The sequence below is a fragment of the Gigantopelta aegis genome, chromosome 10 (assembly GCF_016097555.1).
Source record: "Gigantopelta aegis isolate Gae_Host chromosome 10, Gae_host_genome, whole genome shotgun sequence".
In the NCBI taxonomy this organism is placed as follows: domain Eukaryota; kingdom Metazoa; phylum Mollusca; class Gastropoda; order Neomphalida; family Peltospiridae; genus Gigantopelta; species Gigantopelta aegis.
This window is the reverse complement of record NC_054708.1, coordinates 29,030,170-29,047,680: the sequence shown is the minus strand read 5'-3', so window position 1 is coordinate 29,047,680 and position 17,511 is coordinate 29,030,170. Positions and strand designations below refer to the sequence as shown.

General features: G+C 36.2%; 1 long non-coding RNA gene across 2 annotated transcripts; it reads left to right on the top strand.

Moving 5' to 3' along the window:
• The first annotated feature begins 200 nt into the window (after positions 1–200).
• Positions 201–16,422, top strand: LOC121384791. Of its 2 annotated transcripts, XR_005959438.1 has the most exons (4): positions 201–477; positions 5,649–5,737; positions 15,050–15,178; positions 15,682–16,422. It is a non-coding gene; the product is annotated as an uncharacterized LOC121384791 (long non-coding RNA). The 2 variants fall into 2 exon arrangements; XR_005959439.1 differs by lacking the exon at positions 5,649–5,737 and having other exon boundaries at positions 212–477.
• Positions 16,423–17,511: the final 1,089 nt, after the last annotated feature.

The window sequence follows — 17,511 nt, the reverse complement described above, 5'->3', positions numbered from 1 at the left end:
TTGTCGTTTACCCTCTAACTTTAATGTATAATAATGGGAGATAATTCTTTCATTCCTAAAACCGTATCTATTTAGAGTTGTTTACCTTCTTATTTTGCGACTTTTTCTGTGTAATTGTAAGAAGGACATTTTATTTTTTATTGAAATTAAATTAGTGTTAATAGTCTGGCATTTTGATTATGTTCAGTATAATAGCCACTGAAATCCGTAACTAAGTAAACAAATAATGTAATGTGAAAATGATTGGCTGAATATATGTTCTACGTGACGCACGTCACCAAATTTAGACTATAACTTTTTTTCACTTTCGGTTTCTATTTCCTTCATATTTTCGAAGATGGTGTGATATTGGTTATTACTAAAGGAATTTAAAAATGATATTACTGTTATACTTTTTAAGCAAATGAATCTTTGTTAAATGTTTTTAATAGGCATGTAGACGTGTGCATTATTTGACTGTATGATCAAGATTAACAGGTTAGTTTGAGTTTCCCCAATCCAAAATTATGCGTATATGTGAGAGAACATACTTTTGAGGTCATTACGAGACAGAGGGCACAGGAACAAAACCTCAAATTATACTTATACTCGAGCAAAATATGATAACCTGAGACCGTTTTATTGCGCACGTCCACAATTCTACCCTCAACATTAGTTGTAATTCATGAAAAAAATGCGTAGCGATTCGTTTGCAACCTTATATCACTGTTACGATTCCACAATGGCCCAAAATGTTTGATCACACTTCGATCATTCTCCGTATGTAAACACGGTTTGACATCGATGACAAATATTGATTATAGAGAGCTGAAACTATGGATTTTAGGTAATAGTTCGTATTTCACATGTCAATATGTTTGGCATTATCAGGGCTCGAAATGCAGTGTTAGTACATGGACCGGTGCATGCTGATTTTTGCATGTGCATGTGCATGTAACTTTTAAAACTGGGTGCACGCGGTGCATGCTAATATTTTTCAAGTACTGTGTATTGCGTAAAAAAGTTGATAACTTGCTTAATACAAAACACAAATATTCGTACATGTTTGTAATAGGCCTATTATAGATTTCTGTAAGGTGTTTACGTTGGGTGAAATTTTCAAATTTGATCAAGAATCGGTAATAAACGCAGTTGTATAACGTTCCGGTACTGTTAATAAATAAATATAGGTATTGCCGAATAATTCCGAATAGCTTCGTATAAAAAAACAAACGAAATTGCCTTATTTTTGGTGCATGCAGAATTTTAATGGTGCATGTAACTTTTTTTTCAACATGCACCTGGTGCATGTAGATTTTGTTTTTCATTTCTAGCCCTGATTATGTTCCATACGATTTATAGTACATATATTGCCAAAAATTTTAAATATGAACGAAATAAAAAATGTAAACAACTGACTCTAATATCAGAATAATATAACAAAATAACCAGTGCAATATGATTAATTTATATTCCTAGATATTAAAGGTTCTATATCTCAGTTACAAATAACATATTTTGTTAGTTTTAGATTTAACTGGAAGCGAATCGATCCCATACACAATCTTTGCATATATAACTCAAGAATATTGAAATTGTAATATGCTTATACCGTGTAAGCAGACTAAATTCCTGTCTTTTCAAATCGTGAAAAATCTTAGGAAATCGGCGAATCCACAAAATCTTATTTACTATGTAGGACTTTATAGATCCATTGTAAAAAAAAAAAGAAGCTGAAATGGTTCAATGACTCTTTTGGTAGCGAGTTTATGTCAGCTCTAGAAAGATTTGGGGAATCCTTTCCCAGAAAATGGTTAAAACTAGAAATGCAATTTATTGCATTCTACAAATAAAATTCACCACGACAGAATGAAGGAAATACATGGTGAACTCATGTTTCCCTAATGTCGTCAGAATGAGTATATTTGCTCCAGCATTTTGGGAGGAAGGCAGTTTACGTTTTCTCATCTTTCCTGCCTGTGAGAATGTGTGCATAAAAATTCGTTTACTCAGGCCCGTAGGAATGATATCTGTATTTCAGAAAATATGTATAATGACTGATTCACTCAGGAAATATGTGTAATTCCTGAAAATTCCAGGAATTATACATATTTCCTGAAATCTGGTGAAAATTATACATATTTTCTGAAAGCATTCTCTTGGGCCACTGGCCTCGATGGCATCGTGGTTAGGCCATCGGTCAACAGGCTGGTAGGTACTGGGTTCGGATCCCAGTCGAGGCATGGGATTTTTAATCCAGATACCGACTCCAAACCCTGAGTGAGTGCTCTGCACGGCTCAATGGGTAGGTGTAAACCACTTGCACCGACCAGTGATCCATAACTGGTTCAAAAAGGCCATGGTTTGTGCTATCCTGCCTGTGGGAAGTGCAAATAAAAGATCCCTTGCTGCTAATCGGAAAGAGTAGTCCATGAAGTTGCGACAGCGGGTTTCCTCTCAAAATCTGTGTGGTCCGTAACCATATATGTCTGACGCCATATAACCGTAAATAAAAGGTGTTGAGTGCGTCATTAAATAAAACATTTCTTTCTTTCTCTTGGACTATGAAGAGTAAACCAATAGTAATATCAAAGAGCAGTATTTGATGTAAAGTAGCAATTTGTTAAAAAAAACCCAAGAGAGAATACTTCTTCATCTTGTGGGAGAAGGCTTGTTAATTACTTCAAACATACCTAAGGATTAGCTGTGACAAATCCTGAGATGGCTTCCTCATTAAAATTGTGCGAAAGAGGTTAGTAATCAAAACACTTTAGTTTGACTGGTATAAATGTGCCTCTGGGTTTTTTTAAAATTTCTTTATGAATGTCTTTGATATAAAGTAATAATTTGTTATATAAAAAAAGAGAGAATACTTCTTCATCTTGTGTGGCACTCTCGGCGGTAAATATTCACGCAACCAAATTGATGTGTGTGCAAACACATGCATATTACTTGCAAATATCAAAACTTTATTAAGGTGCCGTTTTAACGAGTCAATCATCAATGAGCCATTTTTCTTGGTCCCCTCCCCCCTCCCCCCCGCCCCACAAGATGTGTTCGTAAGTATTTCTGTTGAGCACAAAACATATTGTACATTTTGTTTTCTGTAAAAGAAGGAGATTGCACACAATCCGACAAACAATAATAGTAATAGAAAACTTTATTAATGTCAAAAAATAAAAGAACAAGTCAACAACTACTCCACAATTCAGTAGTAACAAAGGGCCTTTGTTGCAACCGACTGGAGCGTGAACGTGCCAGAAATAATTTAGTGGCCAATTGGGGCAGCTTAGCGCTATGCAAATCAAGGGCAGATAAGTATGTTTCTAATACAGGCTATACTCTCATTCTTTAGTGTCATATCACTGCAGTGGCGTATCTACTGAAAAGCACTGAAATTGCACCCGTCCAAACATCTTGACACCAATCTTTTAGATAATGTCCGACTTAATAGAAACTGCCCAGTGGTGCCCAGGGAACGTGCCATACCTGCCATACCCTAGGTACACCACTGTTCACCGACACCCGATGTGAATCGATGTTCATTCAGTATCGTTTACTTCCAGTTTGTTGCTACACCAAGTTTCGTTAGTTTTAATTAATTTTGAACCAATTCTGTATCTATTATGTAGAGAGGGCGGGACATAGCACATTGGTAAAGCGCTGGCTTGATGCACGGACGGTCTGGGTTCGATCCCCATTGGGCTATTTCTCATTCAAGCCAGTGCACCACGACTGGTATATCAAAGGCTGTGGTATGTGCTATCCTGTCTGTAGGATGGTGCATATAAAATCGAAAAGAGTAGCCCATGAAGGGGCGACAGCGGGTTTCCTCTCTCAATATATGTGTGGTCCTTAACCATATGTTTGACGCCATATAACTGTAAATAAAATGTGTGGAGTACGTCATTAAATAAAACATTTCCTTCCCTCTGTTATGTAGAAGTTGGAATTGTGTTGGTGTGTCAAAGAATTTAACGCAGTTCAGTTTGGTTTTGTCTTATGTTGCATGAAAGTGTCGGTACTGTCCCAGAAATGACATTAAAGCAATTGGACCCTTCTGATACATCGTAATGGGTTACCGTATTTGGTGTATTCATACCAAAGTCTTCAGTTCTTTTTGACTGCTTTCATGGCCAGTGTGTCAATGGGTAATGTCATAGATTCCACTTACAGTTGAAAGTTTATTGATGTGCATTCAGAAAACCAAATTTGGTGTGTCAAGGACATAAGTGTTGAAATAGCATGTAACAAACTGAATGGCCATAGTATGAAATGTTCAACATATACATACATTTACACACACACACACACGCACATGCACTTATCATCATTCGGGAGTCGGAACCTTTAACTTTGTATACACAATTTCGACTCCCAAATGACAATATCTACATGCTATTAACTTGTATTGCATGTTATGATGTTATATATATATATTGGATATTGGTTTGACAGTAGGGCCTCCACGAGTCCAATATATTGGACTCTAGTACTCGAGGGTCAAACTCGACCCGGACCTGAGTACCCGACACTTATATTATATGATGATAAGACTAAGGAATAAAGTAAAATAGCTTTATGCATCTTAATTTTAGCGCTGAACATAAATGCCAAATCATGGCATTGTATTGCATTCCACACAATAAATTTTTGTCTTCCATCCATGTCTTAGCCCTATAATGTAATTGGCAGCTAGCATATGGCAAAATGATGTAAAATAAATAAATTATTATTTAATTTTGTTTTAGAATGCTATTCCTTGCACGGGTACTCAAGTCTTGTCAACTAACTTTAATTTGGCTGAGCTTAAACTAAGTTTGCTTATATCTGCCACACATAAAACAAAAACAAGATGCAGCTATTGCTCTTCCAATGGTGGTGTTTACTCTTGACATTAAAGATTTGCATTTAGCTCCATCTCTCAGAAACTGCAAGTCCTAGACCAATGAAACATGGTTTACAGTTGCACAGGTCTAAGTATGTTCATCACAATGCCTGTGAAAAAAACCCCAATATTTATAATAATAGTTTTTTGTGGTTTTTTACTTAGATTTTTGTTTTATATACAATGAAATTAATATCTATGGATGCAACCCTCATCGACATCAAATATATTATATATAGTAGGCAATCCCCGTCAGTGGACCCATTGGGCTGTTTCTCATTCTGGCCAGTGCACCACGACTGGTATATCAAAGGCTGTGGTATGTGCTATCCTGTCTGTGGGATAGTGCATATAAAAAAATCCCTTGCTGATAATCGACAGAGCAGTCCATGAAGTGGCAACAGCTGGTTTCCTCTCTCAATATCTGTGTGGTCCGACGCCATATAACCGTAAATAAAATGTGTTGAGTGCGTCATTAAATAAAACATTTCCTTCCTTACCTCATCCTTATTAGTAAGTTATGCGTGTTACTGGCAGTTATTCCTGCTGTACTGACATTCAGTCCTCAGGTCTGTCCCAGGTCAGAGGTCACTGGCTATGCCAGAGATCGGACCTGGGACAGTGTGCCTGAAAACTCAGTGTAGGCTATAGGGGCACGTAAATAAGAGTTTCGAGTTCGAATCACACATTACATCTTTGTATTTTATTGTCATAACTACTCTATTAATGAATTATATTTGGTCACATGTACTGTATGTGTTCTCTAATTTCTTTCCATCAGTATACATGTAGGAACCAGTAACAGATTCCGGTGGAGATTCAAGACTTGCAGGGGCGTCAGAAGGAATTTGACATCGGGGCGGCAGAGAGGTAGATCAAATATTTCTGTCTCTGTAAAGCTTTATTTCATGTTTTATATAAAAAGAAATTAATGAATAATCTATTTTATATTTATATCATATGTTCAATGGCTTGTTTATTTTATATTTATATCATAAGTTCACATGTTTAATGGCTTGTTTATTTTATATTTTTATTTATATCATAAGTTCACTGGCTTGTTTATTTTATATTTATATCATAAGTTCACTGGCTTGTTTATTTTATATTTATATCATATGTTCAGTGGCTTGTTTATTTTACATTTATATCAAATGTTCAGTGGCTTGTTTATTTTACATTTATATCATATGTTCAGTGGCTTGTTTATTTTACATTTATATCATAAGCATTCAATGGCTTGTTTATTTTATATTTATATCATATGTTTAATGGCTTGTATAAACCGCCATTGAACATATGTTCAATGGCTTATAAATTTATAAAATGGACAAATCATTTAAACAAGTGGCTTGTTTTTTTATAATATATACCGCAAACATTAAATAAAGCTTTACAGAGACAGAAATATCATCGCATGTTCTAGAGGAGAGGGTTTATTTTATATTGCGTGTGGGCATCTTCATAAATCAAGGCTAATTTATATCATTCCTCGTATTCGCATGGAACTTGAATATTAGTTCCTTGATTTTATGAAGATGGCGTTGTGGGATGGCTTGTTTATTTTATATTTGTGTCCTATCGTGCAGATTCGGCTTGCATGGGGTGTTCTCAGTGGACAAACATTTAAACAATTTCAAAGATACTAAAGCTTTACCATCGGTCTAGAAATAGAATAAAAATAATATTTTTCATCGATTATTTTTCTTTCCCATATTAAACTGACAAGTAAATAAACATTTTGTAAATACCGTCGGAAATAGAATAAAAATGATTTTCATCGATTATTTCTTTCATAAGTAAATATGTAAATACTCTACCTAATTTAGCATTTACTTGTTTGGGCTCTCATTGATGTACAAGGTAGTGTTTACTCTTGAAATTAAACTAAAGATGTCCGTAAACAGGTGATTTGTGACCTTTATTGGAACAGACTATAACACATTTTGATCCATATGTGTCAATTTCATTTACCCTTAAACAAACTTGTAATTTAAAGCTGCAGGTTAACTGATTATTTTGAATTGCAGCATAAATGATTAATTATGACAAGCATATTTATTGAATATAAATTCAATATAAGTACATTAGAAACTTACACAATCTTGCAACAGTTTAAAGGTGCTATATCATAGTTATATGCGAGCTGTGATAAAGATCTCCAATAAAAATTTATTTTCTACCAGTAGATAAAATTATTTCCTATAATCATTTATGGGCATATTGTTAAAGGTGTCTTCTTTAAATGTTAAATCAAAATTTTATTTTTAAAAAAAAGAGAGAAAGATTTGCAATAGCTGTCATTGTGCAACATTGAGATAGCACCTTTAATACCGGTATAATGGATCACTCATAATGGTTCTTGACAGTTTTGCTAAAACGTTACTTATAAATGACTACAAATATTTTGTTTTGGGAGGGATAGGGGTAAACCATCATCATCATCATATATTGTAAATGCAATAAAATGTACACATGTTGACCAAAATTTGTTATAGTCTGTTCCAATAAAGTGCACAAATCACTTGTTTACTGACATTTTTCTTTTAATTTCAAGAGTAAACACCACATTGAACATCAATGAGCGCCCAAACAAGTAAATGCTAAATTAGGTAGACTATCATTAAATAGATATTTACAAAATATTTACTTGTCAGTTTAATATGTAAGAAATAATCGACAAAAATAATTTTTATTCTATTTCCGACAGTACAGTTTTTTCGGTCAATATTGTCAGAACATTAAACAGAAAGAACACTAAAAACATGGCTATGTCACAGTGTCCTAGTGCTGCAAATGCTCCTGTCCTTTAACTTGTCTTCCTGTGTGGTTTAAAGTCTGTGTATATCTAATTGTTGTCTTCATATCAACTACAGCTGTTAATTATCAAGAGGTCAAGGTGTAGTGTTGTTTTCTATGCTGACATGTAAGGGATGTGGGAGGTACACTGACCACATTCATCAAGAGCAGATCCAGAATGGAGACTCATTTGTAAGTTTCAGAATAGAGGAGGGTCATTGAGATAATATATTGATGATACCATATAAATTTACATGCTAAGGGGAGCTAAGGGAGAGTGACGGGGGTGGGGGGTGGGGGTGGAATGAAAGGAAAGAGTCTGAGGTAGTTTTATTAATATAAAACTAAAGATATAAATGTATTGATTTAACTTTCTTTTTGTTCTCTTTGCTTGATTTTATATCATACAAATTATATATATATATATATATATATATATATATATATATATATATATATATATATATATGTATCAAGGTTGAAAATTAGCAGTCGCCCGGTCGTCTGTGGCGACCTTTATTGGGTAAGGGCGACTAAGAATTTTACAAAGGTAGTCCATTGGGCGACCATCGATTTTAGGGTCTGACGAGTATGGTACCGTACTAGTTAAAAAAGAAATACAACAATACTGAATCGAGTATGACAAAACACACTACAGATCTGGCAGCAGAAGACATAGAACATGTTCTATATTATGACAGCACCAACATAATGAATACAGATAAAATTCATATAAAAACATTTAAATTCAACAAAAATTCTTTACAAATTACCATCAAACTGCATAGGTTAACTTTTTTTCTTCTTTCTGATACATGTTTTAAGGCAATTGATGTAACACCCAAGGTAATCGGAATGACACAACCGTAATTAATACATAACAGGGCAGTATCTCTGCACAAAACAATGTTGAAAGGGCATTTGGTAAAATAGTGGATGATTTCATGGATGTATACCTAGTGCCTAGTCTATAGAACAGCCACTTCTGAGGAAATCATTTGCTCGGGATTTCAACCCTCTTGCATTGCCACAAAGTTTATTCCATCCCTCTTGCATTGCCACAAAGAGGACTGCCATTCCCAGACATTTACTAGAGTACATGCCATTCTACCTTTAGTCTCTTTGTACTGCATTATCTTTTACCCTGTATTAAAAATGAAATTTAATATGTTTAATTTAATGGTACTTTGTAAAGAAACATGTTTATTTATACTGGATTTCTTTTTTTCATTTTGTTTTTATTTGAGTTGGTATGGATTTAAAACTCGATAACATGTTTTTATATGAATTTTAACTATATTTATTATGACGTTAAATGCCAGTTCATCAGTTTTCTATAACCCAAACGGACTATGTACGGTGAGCACATGGTTATTATTCAATAAAAAAACCCACTCTAGTTTTGTGTTTGGCTGTGCAGTTAAATTCCAATGTGATAATTGGAGGGCTAGTTGAATTTGAGAAGGGCCAGTACGATTTTTTTTCAACTGGCCCTGCATGCTGGCGACCATGGTTTTCATGTTAATTTTCAACCCTGGTATATATATATCTCATTGATTAAACTCCACATGGCTGAATTCTGAAAATGTAAGCGCCATAAAAAATCTTGGGGAAAGGCCTGGAGCAAGAGTGACAACAGCGAGGTATGCTTCATTTGTCCCATGGAGGTTGATGTCCCGATTGGTCACATATCAACATTACGAACTGTCAAATGATGTGTGAATTGCATTTGGATCCTGTCAATATGCACTGTGTGGGTTTTATTATATTCAGCGAGAACCTAGATGGTCAGGGTTTCTGTCAAAGGGTAAAATGGGTATGCTACCATACCCAAATATTTTTGCAGAATTTCTTTTTTAAGTTAACTTTTTGACAAAATTAATTACTCTTATCATTACTGTATGATTTTCTTAATCCTAACCCTAAACTTGACCCATTTTCTTTCTGAGGAAGGACCCTCCATATCTCTGTTGACTGTGGTTGCATTCAACTCCATAGACGAATACCCAAAAATGTCTATCTGGCAGAAAGACTGATGGTGACCCTTTACCTGCATGAAGAAGAATTATAGGTTTTATATCATCAGTGCTCTCTTCGGAGACCACAAAACTACTGGTGTCCTATACATTAATTTTCAGGCTGCGACACCACTTTTGCCTTCAATGAAAAGGGTGCAAAATTAAAATTAGCCTGGACATTTTTTGTCTCGTCTCCCACGTGCATTTGGTGTATGTCAATTCTGACCTATTTCAGAAGCTAAGAAGACAAAGAATTTAATTATAAATTTTGTATGACCAAAGAAGTCCCCTGAGTTCCAGGTGTCAGTGAACCTGAAATATTACACACAGATAAACTGTCACCCACAGAGAAGCACCTGAGCACTTCAGTCTCACACACGGACAAACTGTCACCCACAGACAAGTGCCTAATCACTTCAGTCTCACACACTGACAAACTGTCATACACAGAGAAACGCCTGATCACTTCAGTCTCACACAGAGAAGCGCCTGAACATTTCAATCTAACACACAGACAAACTATGGATGGATATTGGAATACATTATTCAGTGTGACTTTAATATTGGGTGTCAAACACAGAGAAGTGCCTGAGCACTTCAGTCTCACACATGGACAAACTGTCACACACAGAGAAGTGCATGAGCACTTCAATTTCACACACAGACAAACTGCCACCCACAGAGAAGCATCTGAGCACTTCAGTTTCACACACGGACAAACTGCCACCCACAGAGAAGCATCTGAGCACTTCAGTTTCACACACGGACAAACTGCCACACACAGAGAAGCATCTGAGCACTTCAGTTTCACACACGGACAAACTGCCACACATAGAGAAGCGCCTTGTCACTTCAGTCTCACACATGGACAAGCTGTCACACACAGAGAAGCGCCTTGTCACTTCAGTTTCACACACAGACAAACTGCCACCCACAGAGAAGCATCTGAGCACTTCAGTTTCACACACGGACAAACTGCCACACACAGAGAAGCACCTTGTCACTTCAGTCTCACACATGGACAAGCTGTCACACACAGAGAAGTGCCTTGTCACTTCAGTCTCACACACAAACTGCCACCCACAGAGAAGCGCCTGATCACTTCAGTTTCACACATGGACAAGCTGTCACACACAGAGAAGTGCCTTGTCACTTCAGTCTCACACATGGACAAGCTGTCACACACAGAGAAGTGCCTTGTCACTTCAGTCTCACACACAAACTGCCACCCACAGAGAAGCGCCTGATCACTTCAGTTTCACACATGGACAAGCTGTCACACACAGAGAAGCGCCTGATCACTTCAGTTTCACACATGGACAAGCTGTCACACACAGAGAAGTGCCTTGTCACTTCAGTCTCACACATGGACAAGCTGTCACACACAGAGAAGCACCTTGTCACTTCAGTCTCACACAAGGACAAGCTGTCACACACAGAGAAGTACCTGAGCACTTCAGTCTAACACACGGACAAACTTGGGATGGATAGTGGAATAATTATTTAGTGTGACTTTAATATTGGATGCAAATGATTTTATTCATGCATAAAAAAGTTAGTTTGCTTTGTTTAATCATGTATAAAAACAGTTTGATATCTCATGGGAAGTAGAATTTATTAGAACGAAAATGGTATTAATGATAATTAAGTACTGATTGCAGGCACTATTACATGTCCAACAGTTAACTCACAGACCCCAAAGAATATATTCTGCAACAAACCTGGCCTTATTATGACTCCTATTATTTTTGGCCATCTTGGATTTGAGTGTTTTATATGAATATCAAAAATTCTCGAGAGGGCTCCTTAGGCTAAAATTAATAGTAGCGAAAGGGAACATCTAACAAATATTGGTGCTTTTATTCACCAGGGGCCATATGCACGAGGGGCGGATAAGTCCACTATCCTGGAATAGTGCCTATCCGCCGGTTAAGTGGGGAAATTTGGTATGCATGTCGGCAGGATAGAGCTTCCCGAATAGCCTAAACGCGAATAACGCTATTCGCTACATTTTCTGCGTATAAAGGCCTATCCGACGGATAAGTCTGAAATGAAAATGGCCGTGCTGGTGTGTTGCGATTCAGAAACAGGCAAATATGTCGACAAAACTGGTTATTTCTTGATCGAACAAAGCAATTTGACACTTTTTATAATGTGGAAAAACATGAAGAATTTAAATTTGAACAACAAGATATTCTGAAGATCACAGATGAAATAGCGGGAAACATCGAAGTGTCCAGTCGGTTGGGCGTGTTAACGTCGCTGTAAAAAATCTACAAAAGTACAAGTTTGCAACACTTTTCAATATGTCTACGGTAACTGATCGGTGAGGAACTTGTTTTTATATAACAATTATTACATATTTGTTTCAGTCTGTTTGTATTTGCCGGTGACCGGTCAAAACCCCCTCTGGTCAAAACCCCCTCGGTCAAAACCCCCTCAGTCAAAACCCCCTCCAGTCAAAACCCCCTCCAGTCAAAACCCCCTTATTTAGGAAATAATTATAAGAAATGACAAAATAATTAATACCCAAAATATTTATTCACACTTGCATATTATAACATTTGATTGCATAGACTTTTGTATAAGTCATAATCCATTAGATCGCATTTAGATCTATTTCCATCTGATGCAGTGTCCGATGCCTTTGAGAGTATCCTCCATTGACTTAGCACCATCTCGGCGGGCTGTGCACAAATTCAAGAGCTTAGACTGCAATTTGACTGTTTTACGGCGAACACGTTTTGCTGGGGGCTCACCCCTGTTGTCTCGCAGTAACAGTGTGGATGCCATTGCCTGGTCTTTTCGCAGACTGTCTATGGCACGCCAGATGGTTGGGTGAGCATGTCTGATAAGCTTGGCAAAGGCATTATTCCAGCCTTCACACACGTTGTTGGTTCGAGATCCATTAGTTAGTGTGATGTCATGGACATTCCAGAGTTCTGGAGAAAATGTTGGAGGCGATCGACGCATCCTGATGGGTGGAACAATGCCGTTTGGTTGTGTTGGTAGCTGGATACGGCGAAACTGACCAGAGACGTATGTGTTATCGAAGTAGTCGATTAGTGGTTCAAGTCCTTCTGGTGTGTTTTCCCTCAAGTATTGGATACCGGACACAACATCACCTGTTGGCAAAAATGCCAAACCATCCAACATGCCACAGAAAAGTTTTACATCACTGTTCTCCCGATACAAATGTACAAGTCCCAGACTCTGAATCTTCCTCCACGTGCTCTGTGTCAGGTGATAAAAGCAGCCATGACTTCTAGTGTGTGGGCCGGACGTTGAACTGACAGCGTTGATGATGGCTAACTCGTAGTCGGTGATCACAGTTGATGGATCTAATTGAAAACCAAGCACCTGACACTTATTCTCGATGGATTGTAACAGTTCTTCATATGTGGATTGGCTCTTGTTTGAGAGAAATGCATAGACACAGCTGATCGATGAATCTCCGAGCGGCGCACGAATGACAAACAGTTGATGGAACAGGAGCGGAGCAGAGTTAAATGTTCCATCCATGTACCAGACATCCGAACGAGCCAGATGCGTTAGTCCCTCTTCAGTCGCAAACACTAACATACGGCTGGGCGAATCCACACCATTGTCATAGAACAAAAACATTTGTGGATCATCACCTCCAGTCGTAATCCACTGATCCTCAATGATTAAGTCTTGAAGTGATTGTGGATTTTTAGGAAGATGCTTGGCACGCTCCCGACGTAGTGTACGTTTCACAACTTCTGGGTTGCCTAGAGCAGCACGAATATCAGTTGTAGCAGTTGCTGTAGTATCCACGACTATCTGGGTTGGCGTACCCCGCGATGTACCACTTACGTTCTTCATGGTGTTTTTCAGCCTACTAGCTACAACAGAGTCGGGATTGGGATCATGAGTGTGTTGGACAGTGTGTATCACTGTCTGGATCTCAATATCTGTGGTCACTGCTCCCTTGCAAGAAAAGAAAGCCCTGTTGGAGCATTCCCATCGCACTGTAGACTTAGACTTGTTCTTTTTGGTATACATATATCCTTCATGCAGAAGCTTTTGACCACCCTTGTGATTTTGTATCACTTCCATGGTTGTTCACAGAATGAATGATTAATAGACCAGACCCTAACCATTTTCTTGTAGCATCCCATGTGACATTTGCTGCATGTACTCTACTTTCATGTTCAAAAATAACTGCTCAATCATTAATCCCATCAATAGCTAAGATCCCTTCAATAGCTAAGATCACATAAGTAACAGAGATTGCTAATTACTATCAAATTCTTTCATTATATTATTTAAAGGATTTCTCAAGGCTTCCCAATTACATTAATCCCTGCAGCAGCTAGCCAAGATCAAGCTGTTGTTGTTGTTGTTGTTGCTAATTACTATCATGTTCTTTCCTTATATTGCAAATTACTGTCAAGTTCTTTCATTATACTATTATATTATATAAGTAGTTTTCCTAGGCTTCCCAATTACATCTATCTCTAAGATCAAACATTTTGTAAAAACTACAATTCTAAGTCTATGAGTAGCTTCACTGAAAGCCTAAAGTCTATGTAGTGTAACATACACTAAATAACAACATAAATAAATATATTTCAGATAATTATTCAAAAGAGATTAAAACAATTATTCATCTATGTTAATATTATACCAACTTTACCACTATAAATACTAAACAATAATAATAAGAGGGGGTTTTGACCGTCTGACTATTTATTGCAGGGGGTTTTGACTGGAGGGGGTTTTGACCGAGGGGGTTTTGACCGAAGGGGGTTTTGACCGAAGGGGGTTTTCACCTGGATTCGTATTTGCCACATCGACATGCATTGTCTTCAGTGTTTTAATGTAACCTATCGAAAACCGTCACCCATCAAAAGCCCTCCCATTGGCATTGTACTTGCTACTGTATTTCTTTTCAATTTTAAACAACGTGATTACGTCATACATGTATGTTGTTCACAAAAACACGTCGACAACTTATCCAAAAATGGGAAGGTTATTTGGGGAAAATATACAAAAATGGAAATATAGAAATTAATCTGTATGTTTTTATTGGGGGTGGGTATACCTGGGAACACAAACAACGGCTTGTCAAACAACTAGCCTAAGGTAAGCAAATAAAGGTTTTAAATTTTCACAAAATTGTCAGCGTAAATAATATTAAACACACCGGATGATTGAAATGGCCATGTACAGTACTGTAGACTGTGTAGTGTAGGCTACCATTTTAGAGGAACATATTTTCCGTAACTGAAACAAGTAGTTTAATTTAATTTTTATTAAAAACGTGCAAGATATATAATAATTATATAAGCTATTTTCATTGATTTCACTTATTTATGTATGTGTTCATTTTATGTTATAGGCATACATCAGTCAACAATTTGGTGAGGACTGACAACACTCTTCAGCAGGTGCCAAACCACAAAAACGAACTTGGCTGTAGCAAATGGTGACATTCTGTAGCAAATGGTGTCATTCTGTCAATGTGCAGGTAATATGTGTGTGTGTGTGTGTGTGTGTGTGTGTGTGTGTAAAACCATGAGTGTGTGTAGAGAGACAGACAGAGAGACAGACCGAAATAGACAGACAGACAGTACAGAAAGAGACAGAGATAGAGAGAACTAGCTGAAGTAATTATTTTAATGCATAAAATATGGCGTTGGTAAGATAATTTAACCACTAAACATAAGATACAATTTTTCACTATTATTGAAGCATAGATTTGATAAAAGTAAAACTATTTAGTTACATAACAAATCTATCATTTGTAAAAAAAACTAAAAATTTTTAAAACAGTGCTCTATAAACATATATTGTGACATGCTGTAAAATTCTTTTCTTTCTTTTTTTTACCTTGGTGAAGCAGATGATTTGTTCTTTTAACCCCCCCCCCCCCCCAATTTAAAAAAAAAAAAACCGCACAAAAAAACCCACCTGTTATTACCCAGATCACCTTATTATCATAAATGTCATATTTGTAACATTTTGTTCCAGGTACATGGCACATAAGTTGTTGTATACTCTGGTTGTGAACACAGGTGCATCTAAAGTGAGGATATATACAGCTGGACAAAGTTCAAGCAAGGTGTTGAATGTGTGCGTTTTGGAACCTTCTAAGATTCATAAAGTTATTATGGTTTGTGTAATGCTGCATAACTGTGCTAGAAAGCTCCATCTGATTCAGAGAAATTCAATGACTGATCCAGGTTTGGTTTTGTTACAAGATGATAACATTGATATGAAAGAGATTTCAAACCAGTGGTTCATGATGTTGATAGCAGAGCTGTTATTTACTAGTAATACATTTACTCTTAAAGACAGCTATAGATGACAAAGTAATTTACATGCTCTGTTAACACAAAATGATATTCATATTTTACATTTTTCATACATCTTCATTTTGAATTTAAATCAATATGCAACAGGAAAATAATGTTACAGTTAGATGATTATAATTGAGAACTTCAATGCAAAACAATTCATAAAATAAAGACAAATTAACAAAATAATTATGAAAAATACGAATAAAAAATAATTTTAAGTAATAATTTTTGTTCATGTACAATACTGAGTAACTTTAATTACATGTTCCCTCTGACATGTCACCCACTTTAATTAACAATTTAAGATGTGTTTATCTTAAGTTATCTACACTTTGTTTATTTACTTCTACACTACACTTGCTTCACTCTTCACAATTTGTAAGGTGAAATAAATTATAAATATTACTTTGAATTGTCGTTTGTTGTGTATTTCAGTGTATGTCCTGTTTAGCAATATGTACTGATTGAAAGAAATAAGGGATCACACCAACACTTACAGGAGATAGTGACTCTAACAAAAACACTCCTCTATTGTGTCAGGAAGTTAACCATGTTACTATCATCCAGTCTTACATTCCTGTCATTCAGTGACTCCCACATTACATCTTCGTACTTTATACAGACATTAGGACGATAATAGTATTCAATACTAAGTGTTCCCTTATTTCTTTCTCTGTATATTCTGTATATCATGTACAAAATGTCATATAAGTTTATGGTATTTTAAGTTTCAACATGGAATAGAGTATATATACATGTAACATGGAATTAAGTCCGTATGTATTAAAAGTGTAAATACTAGTAGTTAACATCACTAGTTATTTAAGATACAGTTGGTTTGACGGACTAATGTTATTACACTTGGTACAATAATGGAAATCAAATCTTTGTAGAGCTGACTGAAAGCAATGACAAATTAATGAAAAACTAAAATTAAAAGTTCCATTCTTGTGGTGTCCATAATTGAGCACTCCATTCCCCTCTATGTCTTGGATATGCCTCTAAAAGTTGTTTACCGGTATGTGTGTTAAATAATACTGATGACATTTTAAAATCTAACTTTTATTCCAGATTATAAATTGTATATTTGCATTTGGATTTTAAAAATATTATTTAGTTTTTTAATATTACTTTTGTATGGCTATTAAATAATGATAATGGAAAATTGCCCCTGTATTAAAAGCAGTTTCCGTTTCTCTTTTGGGGGTTCTGCCTACATATTTTAGACTGACTGTGCGTGCCATAATTCATTTTAAGAAAACCCCAAGTGTGTTTCACTGGGTGTTTATTTTCATAAATGTTCAGTCCATTTTGTTTACTGAACCAAAAGAAAACTGTTGCAGTGGTGGTAGGATTGGGGGTGTGGGTAGGTGTGGGGCTCATAATCCACATGAAAAAACAATTCTTTATTTATATAAATTCGGACAAAGTATATTATCGTCGTCAAGTGCAGGTAATCAAGTTGAGTAAAGAATTTACCTGTCGCGTATTTCTTTGTTAT